The sequence below is a fragment of the Thamnophis elegans genome, chromosome 16 (genome assembly GCF_009769535.1).
Source record: "Thamnophis elegans isolate rThaEle1 chromosome 16, rThaEle1.pri, whole genome shotgun sequence".
In the NCBI taxonomy this organism is placed as follows: domain Eukaryota; kingdom Metazoa; phylum Chordata; class Lepidosauria; order Squamata; family Colubridae; genus Thamnophis; species Thamnophis elegans.
The window spans coordinates 14051947-14069736 of record NC_045556.1 but is presented as its reverse complement, the minus strand read 5'-3'; positions in this window follow the sequence as shown (position 1 = coordinate 14069736).

The following is a 17790-nucleotide window of genomic DNA, read 5'->3' as shown; positions in this document are numbered from 1 at the left end:
TTTCATTTTCCTGTCACCATGTGTGTGTGTGGGAGGGAGCTTTCTGAAGGCATCGCATGGGCCACAGTGGGAAACCAAATTCATTATTTATTTATTTTTATTTATTTATTATTGTACAAATAGCTCAGCTGGCAGACATAGGCAACACACCTTCCTCCTCCTATTTTTCACACACAGACACCCGGTGTGAGAGAAGGACTGGCCCAAAGTCACCCAGCCCTCTTTCATGGCCAAGGTAGGACTAGAAGTTGGATTCAGTTGGTTTGCACCTCTTCAGGGAAAACTGGTTGTTAACTTTCCAAGCAGTTCAGAGAACTGGTTGCTGGAAGAAAACTCATTTTGTCGTGTCCCCCCCCCCCCGGCCACTTTACAGAGATAATCCTGTAAGGAAGGCAGGAAGGAAACATTCTGGTGTTGTTTCTAGCCTAATATTTATTGCCCTGCTTACAGAAACTGCCTTTCGCATAACCCTTATTACATTGTAACAGCTAAGAGAAGCACCCATCGATCTGAGTGACGTTGAGTTGGCCATGCCCATTCAGTCACATGACCACCGAGCCCTGCTACCCAGCTGGTCATTAGGCAGAGAACGGGTTGTTAAATTATTTGAATCCCACCACTGACTACAATCACCATCTTCCTGGCGATTGGCCCAAAGTCACCCAATTGGCTTTCATGGTGAAGGCAGGACTTGAACTCATGGTCTTTTGCTTTCTAGCGTGGTGCCTAGTGCCTTCAGTTTTGCTGGACGCAGATCCTATCGTTTATCTCCCCCAATATGGTTATTGCATTGACTTTGGGCGGGGGAATCCATTAGCATTCTTCAGATGATTATTTGTATCTTTAATTCTGTAGATGTGAGGGGCATCTTTTTGGCCTCTTTTTATAATTATCATACCACAGAAGCTTAGGAGACCTCAACCCTCCAAACACTATATTTGACTCACAGGTTCTTTCTCAAAGCACCTCCTGATTTAGTGGAAAACAACTGAATGCGAGCTGTATTTTTTCGGGGGGAGGGAAGAGAAGTAGAAGAAATAACCTATGTATGTTGCATCCCTGGTGGGCTTTAAAATATGTATTTTGCGTTATTTAAGTGGGAAGAAAGGAGCTGGGACATTTTTAAAAAGCAAAGACAAATGAGTTGTGTTCACAATTCCTTAAATACTTACCATAATTAGCAGAATAAGCAAACAAATAAATGTAAGCACATTGAGAATATAAATGTTATTTTCCCTTCCTGCTCACTCATTAGCTGATTCTACTTTGTTTTCTGTTTACTAAAAACAAGCCATCCATCCAATATTGGAGGAGAAGAGAAAACAAGCAAACTCCTTACAATTTTCAGAGAGTGGGTGGATGAATGCAAACATAGATGAATGCAACTCCCAGCGCGCATGCGTGCACAGACAGACACAAGCCACTCAAATCATCTGCTGAATTCTAAACACTGAAAATTCTAATAAGAGGCAGCAACAAAATAAGTTTCTAAAATACAGTGAGGAAATACCAGCTGTAGGCCAAAATGAAAAAGTGCTTCAGTTTTCTATCGATTTTATTTCTATCCCACAGCAGCAGATAATCCTGAAAGAAGCAGATTTTCTGATGTGTGGTTTGTATGTTGTGTGAGAGAGAAAGGGAGGCAGGGAAGGAGGGGGAGAGAGAAAGAAAGAAAAAAAGGAGGAGGATGGGAGAAGGGGGAGGAGTGGAGAGAGAAGAGAGAAAAGAAAGAGAGAAGGAGGAGGAGGGGAAGAGAGAGAGGAGAGAGGAGAGAGGAGAGGAGAAGATAGAGAGGAGGAGGAAGAGGGGAAGAGGAGAGGAGAAAGAAGAGAGGAGGGGAGAGGAGAGAGAAGAAAGAGAGAAGGAGGAGGAGGGGAAGAGGAGAGAGAAGAGAGGCGAGGAGAAGATAGAGAGGAGGAGGAAGAGGGGAAGAGGACAGGAGAAAGAAGAGAGGAGGGGAGAGGAGAGAGAAGAAAGAGAGAAGGAGGAGAGGGGAGGAGGAGAGAGAGGAGAGGAGAGATTGGTACCCCAAGGTTACCCAACCAGTTTTTGTCTCTGAGAGAGGGCTAGAATCATGGTCTCCCAAGTTTCTAGTCCAGTCCCTAACATTGCACCAATAGGCTCTCAGGTTTATTTCCCCAAATGATCTCATTTCTATTGTACACATAAGAAAGGCAGATAAGTCTACAATTTCTCTGAAAAGAATTATATCTGTTTTCATTCTCTTTCATTCGATGAAAGAGAAAGTGTGCGCAACATTTCAATTCAAATGAAATTTCTCTATTATTTCATTTGAAAGAGCGTGTGCAAGAGAGAAGAGAATTTTTAATGGGTAAAGTGTGGACTTTTCACTTAGACTATAAAGGTGAAAAAGGTGTGTTGATTAAACTCTCCTTTCATTACACAGTCCTTTCTCCTGTGGCTTCTATATACCTTCCAATGGCAAGAATCAAGAGGGGTGTTCCCACGGTTTTTTTTTAAAAAAAATACGGGTTTTATGGTGATTTAAAGATGTGTAGGGACGTGGTGGCTCAGTGGCTAAGACTGAGCTTGTTGGTCAAAAGGTCGGCAGTTCGGCAGTTCGAATCCTAGCACCACTTAACAGAGTGAGCTCCCATTACTTGTCCCAGCTTCTGCCAAAGCAACTAAAAATGCAAGTAGAAGAAATAGGAACCACCTTTGGTGGGAAGGTAACAGCATTCCGTGCACCTTCGGCATTTAGTCATGCACCCACATGACCACGGAGACGTCTTCGGACAGCACTGGCTCTTCGGCTTGAAATGGAGATGATCACCACCCCCTAGAGTCAGGAATGACTAGCACATATGTGCAAGGAGCACCTTTACCTAAAGATGTGTCACAATGTCAACAGTAACGGTGGCTATGCCCTTAGCCACTAAAGGAAGCTTATGAACATCGCCACTAGAAGTTTGGGAAGAAATTCTCAAATCCCTGAGAATCAAGTAGAAAACCAACAAAGGAGATTTCATTTGCAACATTAGGGTAGAATTTGCAGCAAGCAAGAGAGACTTGCTATATAAATATAATAAATAAGGCAAACCCAGTCAACGTCGGAAAGGGAGAGCAGGTCCAGAGGTGGGTTCCTACCAGTTCGCACCAGTAGAACGGTTCATCAAATCTAACCAAACCAGTTAGAAGAGTTCCACCAGTGGACCCGGAAAGCAGGCCACACCTACAGAAGAGGTTCCAAAATTTTTGAAACCCACCACTGGTCCTTGGATATGATTATTCTACACTATCATGCTCCTATTTATAAAACTCAGTGCCTCTGTGAAAAGGTAAGGATGACTACTGCGTTTGTGGTGCAATCAGAACATTGTGTGGTGTTGAAGTTGTTTTAACGCAAACCAAAGATGCCTTTTAAAAAACAAGCATACATCATATTCTTATGCATGCCAGTGCTGTGTGTGAGGTAATTAAGGTGGTTCTGACAAGTGGTTGTCGGCATCTTCATATCTGGTCACTTGGGCGGCAAGCCCCTCCCACCTGGTCACATGGGGTTGTCAAGCCACTCCCACAAAGGAGGCCACACCCCACAGAGTAGGTTTGAACAATTTTTGAAACCCACCACTGAGCAGGTCATTCTGGTTATGACCTTTCTAACTTGTTGTTCCTGTTTGCCATGACGACATATCTCTATCCGTGGAAAATGAGACAGCGACAATTTCGAAGCAGAAGATCTCCAGCTTCCTTCCGGATTAGTCAGCCCGGTGCCCAAAGGCAAACCAAGGCAGCCATGAAGACGGATGGCATTGAGTCGTTAGAGATACATTTGTTGGCATTATGCAGCCAATAAAAGGACGGCGATGGAGATAGAGGGAAGAGGCCATCAACCTCCGTGCCTTTGCTGAGGCTCCGGGGGGAAAGCGTTTTTCTTCACACAAGGCCAGCAATGAAATTAGAGGTAATTGTGTGGGCCCAAAGATTCAATAAAACCCAGGGAAGATGTCAGGTGAGAGAAAGGGGTTTGCGTAGCCATTTCTGTAAATGGAACAGATGTTCTCTGCTCGTGCCAATAATCAGTTACTGATGGACGCTTGTTAAACAAACAGCACCGTGCCTGCCTCAGGTGCTCCAGAGCTGATAGAGGACATCTGTTAGCCCACCTTTGAAACTTTTCCTGCCTGGTGAGGAAGGGGCACCTTTTCTGCTTCTCTGGCTTGGGATTCGGTGAGGCTTGGCACCATTAAATAAAGCTCAAGCAGCCACTTCCTCTGGTGATGCCTCAGAGGAACTGACAGGAAAGGGTGAGGCAAATGGTGGCATAAATGGAGAAAGTCCAGGGGAGATATGATAGCACTGTTCCATATTTGAGGAGCTGTCACAGAGAGGAGGGAGTCAAGCTATTTTCCAAAGCCCCCAGACAAGGCTAGACAAGGAATCATGGATGGAAACTGAACAAGGAGAGATTCAACCTGAAATAAGGAGAAATTCTCTGACAGCGGAGAACAATCAACCCATGGAACAGAAGTTGCCTTCAGAAGTCATGGGAACTTCATCACTGGAAGCTTTCAAGAAGGACGGACTGCCATCTGTCAGAAATGGTGTGAGTCTCCTGCTTGGGTGGAAGGGGGTTGGACCTACAGGGTCCCTTCCAACTCTGTTAATCTGAGCCTTTCTGACAACAATTGGGTTGAGGAACTGTCCAGAATGATCTCCACTTGGGACCAGAAATGGTGAGCTTTGCTCTCTTGGTTTCTTTCTGTACCTTCTAGGAAATAAGAAATTGCCCCACATCAAAAGAACTCTTCCATGTATGACACAAAAGAGAAGGCCTAAAATAGAAGTGAAGCAGTAAGGACTATGACAGTAGATGATGGTAGAGAAGAAGAACTGAAAGCCAACATGGTGTAGAAATTAAAGTCTCAAAACCAACTTCCATATGCAAACTCACTGGAATGACCTTGTTGTCGGTCATCCTCTTGCAGTCCATCCTAATTCTTAAGCTGTCAGAAAAGCCCCATAGAAGCTATCGGGATCTCTTGAAGAAAAGGCAGGTATAAATATCTTTTTAGATGTAAGCCCCCTGCAGTCTTGAGATTTGGGTGGCTCACAAATCATAAACAACTAAGCTAAATAAAAATGTACATATAGCAGAGGAAGACTCTAGGGCTGGACATGGGAGGCCCTTGCCATTACTTCATGCAACCCTAACCTAGGTTTTGAAGCATTCTGTGAACAGACATTTCAGTCCTCTGAGAGGAATCATATAGCCTCATGTGCTGTGGAAGAAAACTAAAGGAAAGAAGGAAGGGAGGAGGGAGGGGGGAGGAGAAGAAAAAAAGAAGAAGAAGAGGAGGAGGAGGAGGAGGAATAGGAAGAGGAAGAGGAAGAAGAAGAATGAGGAGGAGGAGGAGGAGGAAGAGGAGGAAGAAGAAGAGGAGCAGGAGCAGGAGGAGCAGGAACAGGAGCAGAAGGAAGAAGAGAAGAGGAGAAGAAGAAGAGGAGGAGGAGGAAGAATAAGAGGAGGAGGAAGAAGAAGAGGAGGAGGAGATAGAAGAAGAAGGAGCAGGAGCAGGAGGAAGAAGAGGAGAAGAAGGAGAGGAGGAAGAAGAAGAAGAGGAAGAGGAGGAGGAGGAGGAGCCATCCACAGTCTACTCCTGTAAAGTATATATTCCTGTATTTTTCTATCTTTGCTGCAGCTGCCATATATGGAGTGTGTGGAGAGCTCTGACAAAACACAAGGATAACGTACAACTTGTGAGGGACACAAGTCAGAACCATAGAAAAGCCACTACCAGCAGAAACAGCTAGTTGACCACTGTGAGAATCTGGATGCTTGACCAAACATTTGTACATTCTTAACTCTGCAGCTAGTTGTACCACACCCACACATGTTTATCTATCCATCTTTCACGGGGAAACCACAGGAGTCATATCGTTTAGCATAAATGTTCCTCCTCAGAAGCAGGAATTTGTTCTTGTGAGGTGAGCTGTCGAGTCACGTATTACAAATTTGTTTCCCAAAACAGTCTTCACTGAAGTGTGAATCAGTGCTCCAAGTGGGGTTGTTGACTTAATGTTGATTTGGTTCCTACAGGATATGCGTGTGACTGGATTTTTCACCCTGCTGGAAAATATGATTGTTGACTAAATACACTTAAGTTACCACAACCCACTAGGCCATAAATTGTGATTTAGAAACCAAAGGGCTGCATTCAGGATCAAACTAATTTTTGCTGAAATTGTGAATTCAACTTCTCTTCTCTGTTCTCCTCTCCTATTATTCTCTCCACTCCTCTCCTCCTCTCCTCTTCTATTATTCTCTGTTCTCCTCTCCTTCTCTTCTCTGTTCTCCTCTTCTCTCCATTATCTTCTCCTCTCCTATTATTCTCTCCACTCCTCTCCTCTCCTCTTCTCTGTTCTCCTCTCCTCTCCATTCTCCTCTCCTTTTCTATTATTCTCTCCACTCCTCTCCTCCTCTCCTCTTCTCTGTTCTCCTCTCCTCTCCTATTATCTCCACTCTCCTCTCCTCCTCTCCTCTTCTCTGTTCTCCTCTCCTCTCCTATTATTCTCTCCACTCCTCTCCTCTTCTCTGTTCTCCTCTCCACTCCATTCTCTCTCCTCTTCTTTTATTCTCTCCACTCCTCTTCTCTTCTCTGTTCTCTTCACCTCTCCATTCTCTTCTCCTATATTCTCTCCTCTCCTCTCTCCTCTTCTCTCTTCTCCTCTTCCCTTCCCTCCCCCCCTGTGTTTCTTTGGCTATTGATGGAACTGAAAAGGACTAATTAATACCTTTAAAACAACCAGCTTTTTTCAATGCAGGAACACACATTAAAGCTTCTATGAGAAAGGGCTGAGCAACTGAACTTCTCTATCGTATTGACTGCCAATCTTCTCTTCACAAGAACAAACGCACCTAATTTCCTCTTCCCCAATAAGGACTGATTTCCAGTTTCCAGCTCATCCTGTTAATGTGCACTGTGTGTGTGTGTGTGTGTGTGTGTGTGTGTGTGTGTGTGTTTGTACAAATAAATAGGAAGGATACTGTTTATTGTGCAGTGCTGTTATTACTAAATCAAATTCCATTTGCTTTAGCCATCGGTTATAACAAAATGTTGGATGAAAAAGATATGGCAGAATAAAAATGGGATGGAAAGGAAAGGTTAAATGATATAAGATTCCAAAATGAGTAACAGTCAAATGAAGCAATACAACATACTAGGTGCAAAATGTAAATTGTTCTCTTTCACGCACACCCCACCCATCATAATAGAAGGAATCCGACCTTTGCACCCAGTAAAGCAATAACTTTGATTGATGATGGATTGAATTTGGTATTAATTCAGACAGAGGAAAACATTCTGACAAATCATAGATGATAGACAAGAAACAACTCTTCTTAAAAATATCATCCTAGGCATGACACAGAGGTGGGGAATTAATTTCCTAGACTTTGTGGATGTCACCAGAATAATGATCAAAGAACTAATGGCTTAATAAATGAACAAAGAGAAATGGTGGCAATATGGAAACTGAGCTAGAATTATGCCATTAGATTAGAACATAGAAAGCATCGAGGCAACTGATAAAGAATGGCAAGAGATAGTTTTGATGAAACCTTCATTTGATCCAATGTGGCAGCCTACTATATGTCTTAGTTAGTTACCTCTTTGGGAATTTGAAATCATAATTTCATGATGGCTGAACTCATGCTCCTTATGAATCCAACACCGAGTGGAATTCTGGAGGGTTTAGCATACTCATTCTGCTCAGTTATCTTGGTTTAACGGACGCGTGGTTCAGTGGCTAAGACACTGAGCTTGTCGATCAGAAAGATCGGTAGTTCAGCAATTCAAATCCCTAGTGCCACGTAACTGAGTGAGCTCCTGTTACTTGTCCCAGCTTCTGCCAACCTAGCAGTTTGAAAAGCATGTAAAAATGCAAGTAGAAAAAATAGGAACCACCTTTGGTGGGAAGGTAACAGCACTCTGTGTGCCTTTGGCATTCAGTCATGCTGGCCACATGACCATGAAGATGTCTTTGGACAGTGCTGGCTCTTTGGCTTAGAAACAGAGATTATCACCACCCCCTAGAATCGGGAACGACTAGCATATATGTGCGAAGGGAACCTTTACCTTTTTATCTTGGTTTGCTTTATGGAATTCCATTCCAGTTATGGTTTTTCAGCAAATCATATGAAGACAATCTTGGCTTACAATGTCAGACTGGCAGACAAGTGGCTGAGTAAGTTTCTCACCAACAGATATAAGAAACAATGCCTGATTGAATCAAGTCAAGATTTTGTTAAGTCCATCATCCAGCCATTAATACCATATCATTAGAATTGGCAAACTCAATCCAAATACGATTGAAATGCCAATAGGACAGAGGTGGCCATTCGATTCGAGCTTAAATGTATGCCAAAGAGCATTCTGACCATTTGCAACAGCAGTAATTATTACCCATCCAGAGAGAGTCGCGTCATTGGGCTCAGCTGTTTCTCCATCAGCAAAGAGAGCTGGAAAAAAAAACCCGTCTCCACCAGCCCTGTTGAGAAAGTGTCTCTCTACACTACCAACTCAAACTTGTTTCACAGTAATTTCCGCTCTGCAGGGAAGCCCAAAGACTGTAAATTCTTAGCATATTCCATGAATTACATTTCCGAGACGCTTGGATGGAGAAATCAAAGCGTAAAGGTTGGGTCATTTTGCAGAAAGAAAGTGTCCACAACATTTGTGTTTTTAAATATGTGTGTGTGTATCTATCTGTCTATCTATCTATCTGTCTATCTATCTGTCTATCTATCTATCTATCTCTATCTATCTATCTATCTATCTATCTATCTATCTATCTATCTGCTGGTCTTGTTGTATTCGGGTGTTTTCCCGTATAAGATTGAAATTGTCTTTGCAACATTTCAGCGAGGTCTCACTCGCCATCTTCAGGCTGGTGTTTTTGGCCAAAACACCAGCCTCTATATCTATCTATATCTATATCTATATCTATATCTATATCTATCTATATCTATATCTATATCTATTCTATATCTATATCTATATCTATATCTATATCTCTATCTCTATCTCTATCTCTATCTCTATCTCTATCTCTATCTATCTCTATCTCTATCTCTATCTCTATCTCTATCTCTATCTCTATCTCTATCTCTATCTCTATCTCTATCTCTATATCTATATCTATATCTATATCATCTATATCATCTATCTATCTATCTATCTATCTATCTATATACACACACACACACACAGACACCACACACATATATATACATACATACATACACACATACACATACACAAATACATACATACATATATATATATACATACATATACATACATATATACAGGTTTGTTGTTTGTGTGTGTGTGTGTGTGTGTGTGTGTGTGTGTGTGTGTGTGTATGTGTGTATCAATTCTAGATCTTGGATGCTTTGTTTTCTGCCCACAGTCTATTGCCTAGACAGTAAAAGGCACAGGGCAAGAGTGGTTTCAGAAAAAAATCAAAGCTTGTGACTACCCATGCTGTAGCAGAGAAAAACAGAACTTTTGCTGAGATTTCTCGAGGATGTCAACTGTGGAAACTACTCATCAAGTATTTGTAATAACTTCATTTTGGAAACCAACATTTTTCTTGAGGATGGGGAAAATAAGTGAGGCTGCCCCTCAAAAATAAATTTGTTAAAAAGATGCTTAGTTTATAAATTACATTTCGAGCAGGAGGTGTAAATCTTAATAACCAGAAGGAGCATGCAACAATCTACTAAATAATTGCAGGTTCTTTTCTCACACAACTCTTCTTTCTTTCTTTCTTTCTTTCTTTCTTTCTTTCTTTCTTTTCTTTCTTTCTTTTTCTTTTTCTTTCTTTCTCTTTTTTTTTTCTTTTTCTTTTTTTCTTTCTTTCTTTCTTTCCCTTTTCCTCCTCCTCCTGCTGTTCCTCCATGCATTATGATAATGCTAGAGTCAGAGGACCCATGGAAGGAAGGAAGGAGAAAGGAGGGGGCAGGGGCAAGGGGCAGGGAAGGAGAAGGAAGAAGGAAGAAGGAAGGAGGGGGAGAGTGGGAGGGAGTGAGAAGGGAGGAAGGAAGTTTGGATGGATGGATGGATCGAAGGAGGGGGGAGAGGGCGAGGAATGTTAGAAGGAAAGGAGGAGGAGGGGGAGGGAGAAGGAAGAAGAAAGGAGGGGAGAGGGGGGAAAGGAAGGATGGATGGATGAGTGGAAGGAGGGGGAAGGGAGGGAAGGAAAGAAAGAAAGAAAGAAGAGAAAGAAAGAAAGAAAGAAAGAAAGAAAGCTGTCTAGCTGCTGTACTTGGCAATGTGGGCATGGAGCAATGGAGTGTAAAAAGCAAAGTGAGTAAACCAGAGTAAAATGAAATGATACTTTTGTGCTGTATACAGTAGAAGCCTCCAATGTTCAGTTCCTGTTCAACAATTGCAGACCGTACTCAACAAAGAGTCTTTGATCAGAATTGAACAAATTGAGTGTAAGGCTCCAACTCCTCAAACAGCTACCATTAACACTCTCCAGGAAAGGAGCAGTTCTTGATTCAAGAGGAGACACAATTCCCTCTCACCAGAGGAAAGCTATCTTGGAACTTTCCAAGGTGCTGACACCCCCCCCCCCTCTCCCAAGTGCACACACACACACACACACACACACACACACACACACCAATGATCCTCAAAACAAAATGGGTCCCTTAAAAGTACTTTTTTTGATGAAATAAATATCTTCAGGGATCACCTTTCGATTAAATTAATCCTAAATCGGCATTTATCCACAGAGGAGAATAAGTGGTGGGGCGGGATGATGAAATTGAGGAAGGAAACTTTTGGTTGTTGTGAAAACTAAGCAGATTGCAGAAAATAAACCTCTTCAACATTTGAAATGTGGGTTAGATTTGGTTCATAGATGATGTGATTTATTTGATTTGGATGTCTGATTTGTACCCCATCATTTATGGCTTATGTTATGTGTAAACAAAATACCTATTTTGACTTGTTCAATACATAATGTTAAAACAATTTATGACTTAGGGAAAACTTTAAAGTTCTGTCAATATGTAAATACCCAAACCAGACATATAATTGGCTCTTAACTTTTAGCCCTTTCATAACACATTTTTCTAATAAAAAGATTTACTGATCAGTTAACCAAACTATGTTTTTTTTATTGAATGAGACGATTCGTTCTTTGGATCTTATGAATTCTAAGAAGCTTTCTTCCACTATATGATCCTTTTAATCAAGTAACCACAGAGCAGCCTGCATATCCAGTCAGTATTAACTGGAATTTCTAAACTTATTTCAAAATCCACTTAATGCTAACTGGAAATGGGCACTTCTTCCTTTAGGCAACAGGTTAACTGAAGTTAAGCTTCAGTACTAAGGGTGCTTTCTTTGTCTTCAGATGCGCTGGAACTTGTAATTCAGCAGCATCAAAAAGGTTGCATGCTCCCCACTCAACCTAGAACAAAGAAAAATGCTTAGCTCTATTCCCAAGAACTCTGAGGCCCCTTAGATTAGCAGGACTTTTTCCAGTTAAGTTCACCCATCACTGGAAATCATAGCTTGTTTAAATATAGATTGTGGATAAAACTACAGTGACCTAGTCTGTGTGTAACACTGGAGCTACTATACCAGATCAGAACTGTAATGTTCCCGTGGTTCGCCCATGAGGCCAATGTTGAGAAAAGACAGGACACGAACTTTCTCGGGATGGAGCGACCCAGATTGGGGGTCTGAGAGCCCCTTTTATTGAGATAGGACAAAGGAGGAGGAGCAATAGCATGTGAGTAAAAACAGCCTGTAAAAGTACAATTTCTAATCTACTGCTCAGTCTATATATGGTCAAATCCTGGACGTCAATGGTAGGGCACATCTCAGAATGTTATGTTATGCACTATCAGGATGTTATGGTGTTTTAGGAGTTTGTTTTCTCCTGTGTGGTTCAGCGTGGCTCTGCATGCCCGGGATGAACTGGGCCATGGGGGACACACACCTACACAAGGAACTATATTACAACATCTCCTACAAATCCTTATGACGGCTGGATGGCAGCAAAAAGAGATGAAAAATTGTAACTCTTTGCAGTCATCTGGTGGTCATCTGGATTTTTGCAACCCATTTCTAGTAGCTCTAAATAATTATGGTTCACTTAAAGATTATTTGTATGGACACAATGGCTCAGTGGTTGGAAAGCTGACAGGTTGGGTTCGAGATCCGAGTGCCACATGATGGGTTGAGCTCCCATTAGTTGTCCCAGCTCCTGCCCTGTCAGAATATTCATGAACTGGAATACGGCATACCAACAAGTCAGCCATTGGGGACTGCCTGGAGTGAGCTCCCGTTACTTGTCCCAGCTTCTGCCAACCTAGCAGTTCGAAAGCATGTAAAAATGCAAGTAGAAAAATAGGGAACACTTTGGTAGGAAGGTAACAGTGTTCCGTGCAACTTCGGTATTTAGTCATGCCAGCCATATGACCACGGAGATGTCTTCGGACAGCACTGGCTCTTTGGCTTTGAAACAAAGATGAGCACCACCCCCTAGAGTCAGGAACGACTAGCACAGATGTGCGAGGGGAACCTTTACCTTTACCTTACCCATTATGGCTCAAAAAGTATTATTCATAGTTCAGAATTTTGTGCGAACCCATCCTTTGGCGGTTCACTCAATACATCTCATGGAACAAAGCTGTCGCTTAGAATAACATTCAAAGCCGGCTTATAACTTTAGGGTGATCATGCACTTTTCCACTTTTCCTATTTTTTTGGGGGGGGGGAAGGAAGAGGTCCCTGAAAACATATTAATTTGCTACACATTAATATGCATTTCAACACAGCCCCTTCTTTCTCTAGGAGAAGCCAAGTGATTTGCTGAGCAGCTTCAAAATGGCTGGAGCGCAGGCATTAACAACTGGGTTGCCATGGTTGCATCTTTGGGAGGGGGGCTTTTGTTCTGAAGTGGATTCCTCTCCCTCTCTCTCTCTCTCTCTCATACACACACAGGCACACGCGTTGCAGCCACTCCGCCCTCTTCAGCATGACGTCATGCATATCCGCCTTGGTGATGGAGGCCACCTGTGGGTTGAGCGAGGCTTTAAAGAGACAGACTCCAGCTGGATGCAGGGGGAAATCTAGTTGTGTGGTCTGACTCTGTGTGTCTGTGGGAAAAGATTCCCTCCCCCTCCCCGCTCTAATCCTGTAATCTTTACATCCCCAGATTTCTCCCCCGTTTCTCACCAAGCTTGGTTCTGACAGCTTGGTTCACGCACGTGTTGAACTTGGCTGTCAGGGAACAAAGCGCTTCTCCCCTGTTCACACACACCCCATGTGCTTGAGGAGAAAAAGCCCAAGAACCATCCTGAAGGAGGACAACAACAACAACAACAACAAAACCACCAGACTGGAAAGAAATCTCATCCCAGAGGAGACCTTGGGAATGAGCGATGTGACTCATTCATCCCTCTGCAATGCTATGGGACGAACCTGGAGGTAAGTTTTGTCTTCTTCTTCTTCTCTCTCACTTTCTCTCGTTTCTTTCTGCCTCAATGGATGGGAAAAGACAGGAGGGAGGTAAAATAGGTAAAAAGAGAGAGAGAGAGAGCCCACCTCCCTGCTGTAGAAGATGTGTTAGGAAAGAATTTCTTGTCCGCTGGAGACCAGGCACCGACTCATCGCTCAGGGCAAAGCGCCAGGGGATTGGTGGGTTGAGAATCTCTTCAGGGCAATTCTACGTCCCGGGTATTCCTCTGGAAATTTATTCCAATCAGTTGATCCATGTCAAAAAAAAAAACCATTTTGTTGTTGTTATTTCTTGGAACAATAAATTATAGACTAAAACCAGAGTTGGAAGGGACCTTGGAGGTCTTCTAGTCCAACCCCCTGCTTCAGCAGGAAACCCTACGCCACTTCTTGAATTGATGTGTGTGGCCATCAAAAGGAGCAAAGAATATCCTACGTCTTGCCCTCCGTGTGGGGCAGACATCAACTCCCATAAACTAGTTCAGAGCGGCTTGATGGGAGCTGCTGTCTTGAAGCCTCTCGACGGTCAGTTGTTAGATGTTAGAGCCATTTTAATCAATCGGTAGGAGCTGTTGTTCCACCGCCAACCTCTTTCGAAGCATCCAGGGCTTGGCGCAAAACGAACTGGTGGAAAAGTTGTTTGCCTGCCTTTGATGAGCGCTCAGAAAGGCATCTGGCTGGCTGCTGTCAGAAACAGGACACCGAGCCAGACCATCTAGTCTCTCTCTCTCCCCCACTCTCTCCTCGCTTTCTGAACATATCTTGCCCAGCAGGTAGGAAAGGAGCCTACCACTCCCCTTTTCCGCTACTGAGAAGGAGTTCCAAACTTTACTGGAGACAATGCTTGCATTTCCCTCCTTCCCCGTGCGCTTCCCCTTTAAGAAATAAGCCAGCATTCAACCTCCACCTCCTACCTAACCTGTTCCCGGGGGGGGGGGAAAGTTGGAGATGTGAGAAAGATTTTGAGCAGATGCTTTTCCAGATCGATGGTTGCCGATAGCTCTCTCGGAATATTTAGATTGACTTGTCGCCGCGGTGGGCTCTCATCACTGTTGCTGACTTTCTGCTGCTGTTGCTCTATTGGTGTGTTTTTCGTTGTTAGGTTGGATGACCTTTTTGCTCCATCCTGATGGAGGATGGAGAGGCAGGGTGTGACTGTAATAAATTATGGAATTTGAGTTTTTCCTTCACATCCCTCTCTGTGGCATCTAATCATTTAGGAGTACTTTGCCATACCCTCTTTTGTAAATCTTACATATAAAACCTTTCTCCACATTATTCCTGTATTGATCACTCTTCTTCTTCTCGATATTTCTTTAGGTTTTCAAGAGTCATTGTGGTTTAAGTATGTATTGGGAGATTCAGTTGCAACTCCATTTTCAGCTATTGTTTACTTCGGCCATGTCACTTTCAGCCCTGTTCAGTTGCACTCGGTGTTATTTGGGGGGGGGGGGCGATAACAGAAGGAAGTAGCCTTGAGCTCTTGGGAAAAAACCTGGAATGTTAAAATAATAATCAAACCACTCTCTGAAACTTTAACCATTGGTCCAACTCTCTTGTCTTTTGATCATAAATACCTCTTGTACATTTGATGGTAGCGGAACTGAGTTTTCTTCTCAGCTTTCATCCTTTCAAAGCCCTTTCCTTCACTTTGTCACCCTTCCCTGTTCTGAGATCAAAGCTGTAATGATACTACAAGGGCCACTAATTGCCCCTTTGCAGAACTTATTAAATCCCAATAATTGATTTCCTCACATTTTGAGGATAGTTTCGTGCTTTAATCTAATCTTGGAGTCTTTTTCTTTCTTCATTTCCTGGAGCTTGTCACGATTCCTTCCTCTTTTCTTTTCTTCCTTCCTCCTTTCTTTCCTTCCTTCCTTCCTCCTTTCTTTCTTTCTTTCCTTCCCTTCCTTTTTTTGTACAAGACGGGAGAAACTTGCTTCTTTGAATTCTCTGTGGTGCAAATTGAATTGGAGAACAATCACACCTAGGAGCTAACAAAGAGATTGTATTGGATGTCACTGTCATTCTCAATTATCTGATTGCTGTTTGTCAAATGGTTATGCTGAGGAGAATCTTGGTCTGGGCTTTTGATTCTACATCAATAGAAATTAGAGGCATCAGGTTCCCTTTTCATTCCTTAATGCCAACCTAAAAGCAATACAGTTTTTCTGTTCACATACACAAAAACATTGGCTCATAAAACAGCAGAACTACAGAACCTTCAGGAAATAATAAATGAAGTATCATTAAATTATACAAATATCAGGGGACTTTCCTATCTATAATACAAGATGCCTAGGCAAGTGAATATTTCCAAGATAAATATACACCAAGTCTTGGTATACTGAGCTTTAAAATTCTTCATTTTAATACCACCTGCAACAAGCCCCCCCCACCAACAATATTTATTTTATTCACTGTCTTATAATGGAGGGGAAAACACTGTTAACGAATTTTACTCTTTATGGTGAAAAATACTGTATGTTCCTTGAAATGCCATTGACAAATGATTTTAAAAGTCTATGTGGTATGCTTTTGTGTCATAATTGTTTGCACTGATGCATTTTAAAATGAATGGTACGCTTTTGTGACAGGAGAGATTGCATGATAATTGGTGAAAAATTAAGTGGTGAAAACTCCACATCAAAAAAGGTGGTTGATTTTTTTTTCTAAATCAATCATTTTGCAATTGTCTGGAAGTTAGTTGTCTAGGGTAGGTGATGCATCGGGGTGAAATATCAGTACTTTCTCTGGGGACAGCTCTTAGATAACATGTGTCTCCCAGGAACGATGGCTATCATTCAGCACCATGATATTGGACAGCTCCTTTCTGAGGGAGGTGTTTTTCTGAAATCCTTATCATGGTTGCCTTCTAATTAAGTGTAACCTGTTTTTAAAAAATAGTTTAAGATGAGATATCCCTTGGGTATCCATTCATACAAAACTTAGGGAACTATAGGCTGCCTTGCGAAGTTTGTAGTATTGTACTTGTACCGTACAATCTGACATGCAAGTTTCATGCAGACTGGCTTGTGGTACAGATAAAGGGTTGGGAAGAATGTCATACCAAATCGATACATTCTTGGCAACGCTTGGTGTTTGGCACCAAGCAGACCAAAGCCTTTGGCACTGAAAAGTCTTTGCAATTTCATGTTTGATGTGGTTGGTCCTTGGGGCTTTCAACAGACACAGTACTTATTGGTGAGTGTCACAAACATGTTGGCAGGAGGAATAGGACAGGAGGAAGTCATGCTATCAAATACAGAATACCATCAGCCACTTTGGTGAGTATGTGTCATAAAGACTGGTGCTATATTGTTTTAAAGGCTAACAGAAACACTCTTGGAATAAATATTTGGAAAAGAAGATATGGTGGGAAAGCGTCTTTTTTTAGTTTCACAGGGCACTGGTTTCATTAAAGGAAGATGATGACCACTGGATTCAGCTACAGGTAGGTTCTTTTTTTGCTATCTTTCTCTTTGATTTTTCAAAAGGTAGACTCAAATAAGTAGAGGTTTTATACATGTATAAAAATACAGGGTCATATGGCGTTTACTATTGTTATTATTGTATCAGTACAATATTCTTTATACGTCGATCCCTCCCAGGTGGATTTGTATTTTAAATAGTAATTGGATTGGAGTGCAAAAAGTAAAAAAAACATATTTTAGGAGTTCTGGATATTCATACATCTGGGTCTCCTTCTTTCTACCGTGGGGATGATGGGATAAAAATGGTCCTGGGGATGCTTATCAACCAGCCTCCTTAGTTTTAGCAGGCTTAATCTAACATCAACACCCAGATCTTGCTTTACGCACAACCCCCTGCTGAGCTAAATCATCCTACACTGAAAAACCTACCTTCTTTAATAGTCCAAACCTCAAGAGTTCTGATCCCGTGAAATAAGCAACGATGTAACCTGTTAGATATCGTCCTTTGTAATAAACACTCAGCCACTAATCGGGGATGTAACTGCATTGGACTTAAATGTTCCCTTCTAGCTTTATGAGTGGGTCCACATAACACGTTAAGCTACTGTAATTAAAACTGATCATTTGCTTCAATGTGGTTTGGGAACCCAGTGTTGTTGTAGCAAACCGTATGAACCAGGCCAATCACGTGTGTCAAACACACATTATACGAACACAGCAATTGCATTTTGCACGATCCATGAATTCTGCCTATGATTTTTATTTCCCTGTCTTTCTTGGCAAGATGATCATAAGGCCCAGTTTTGTGAAAAAAATATTATTCCATCCATTTTCGATGAATAATAGTA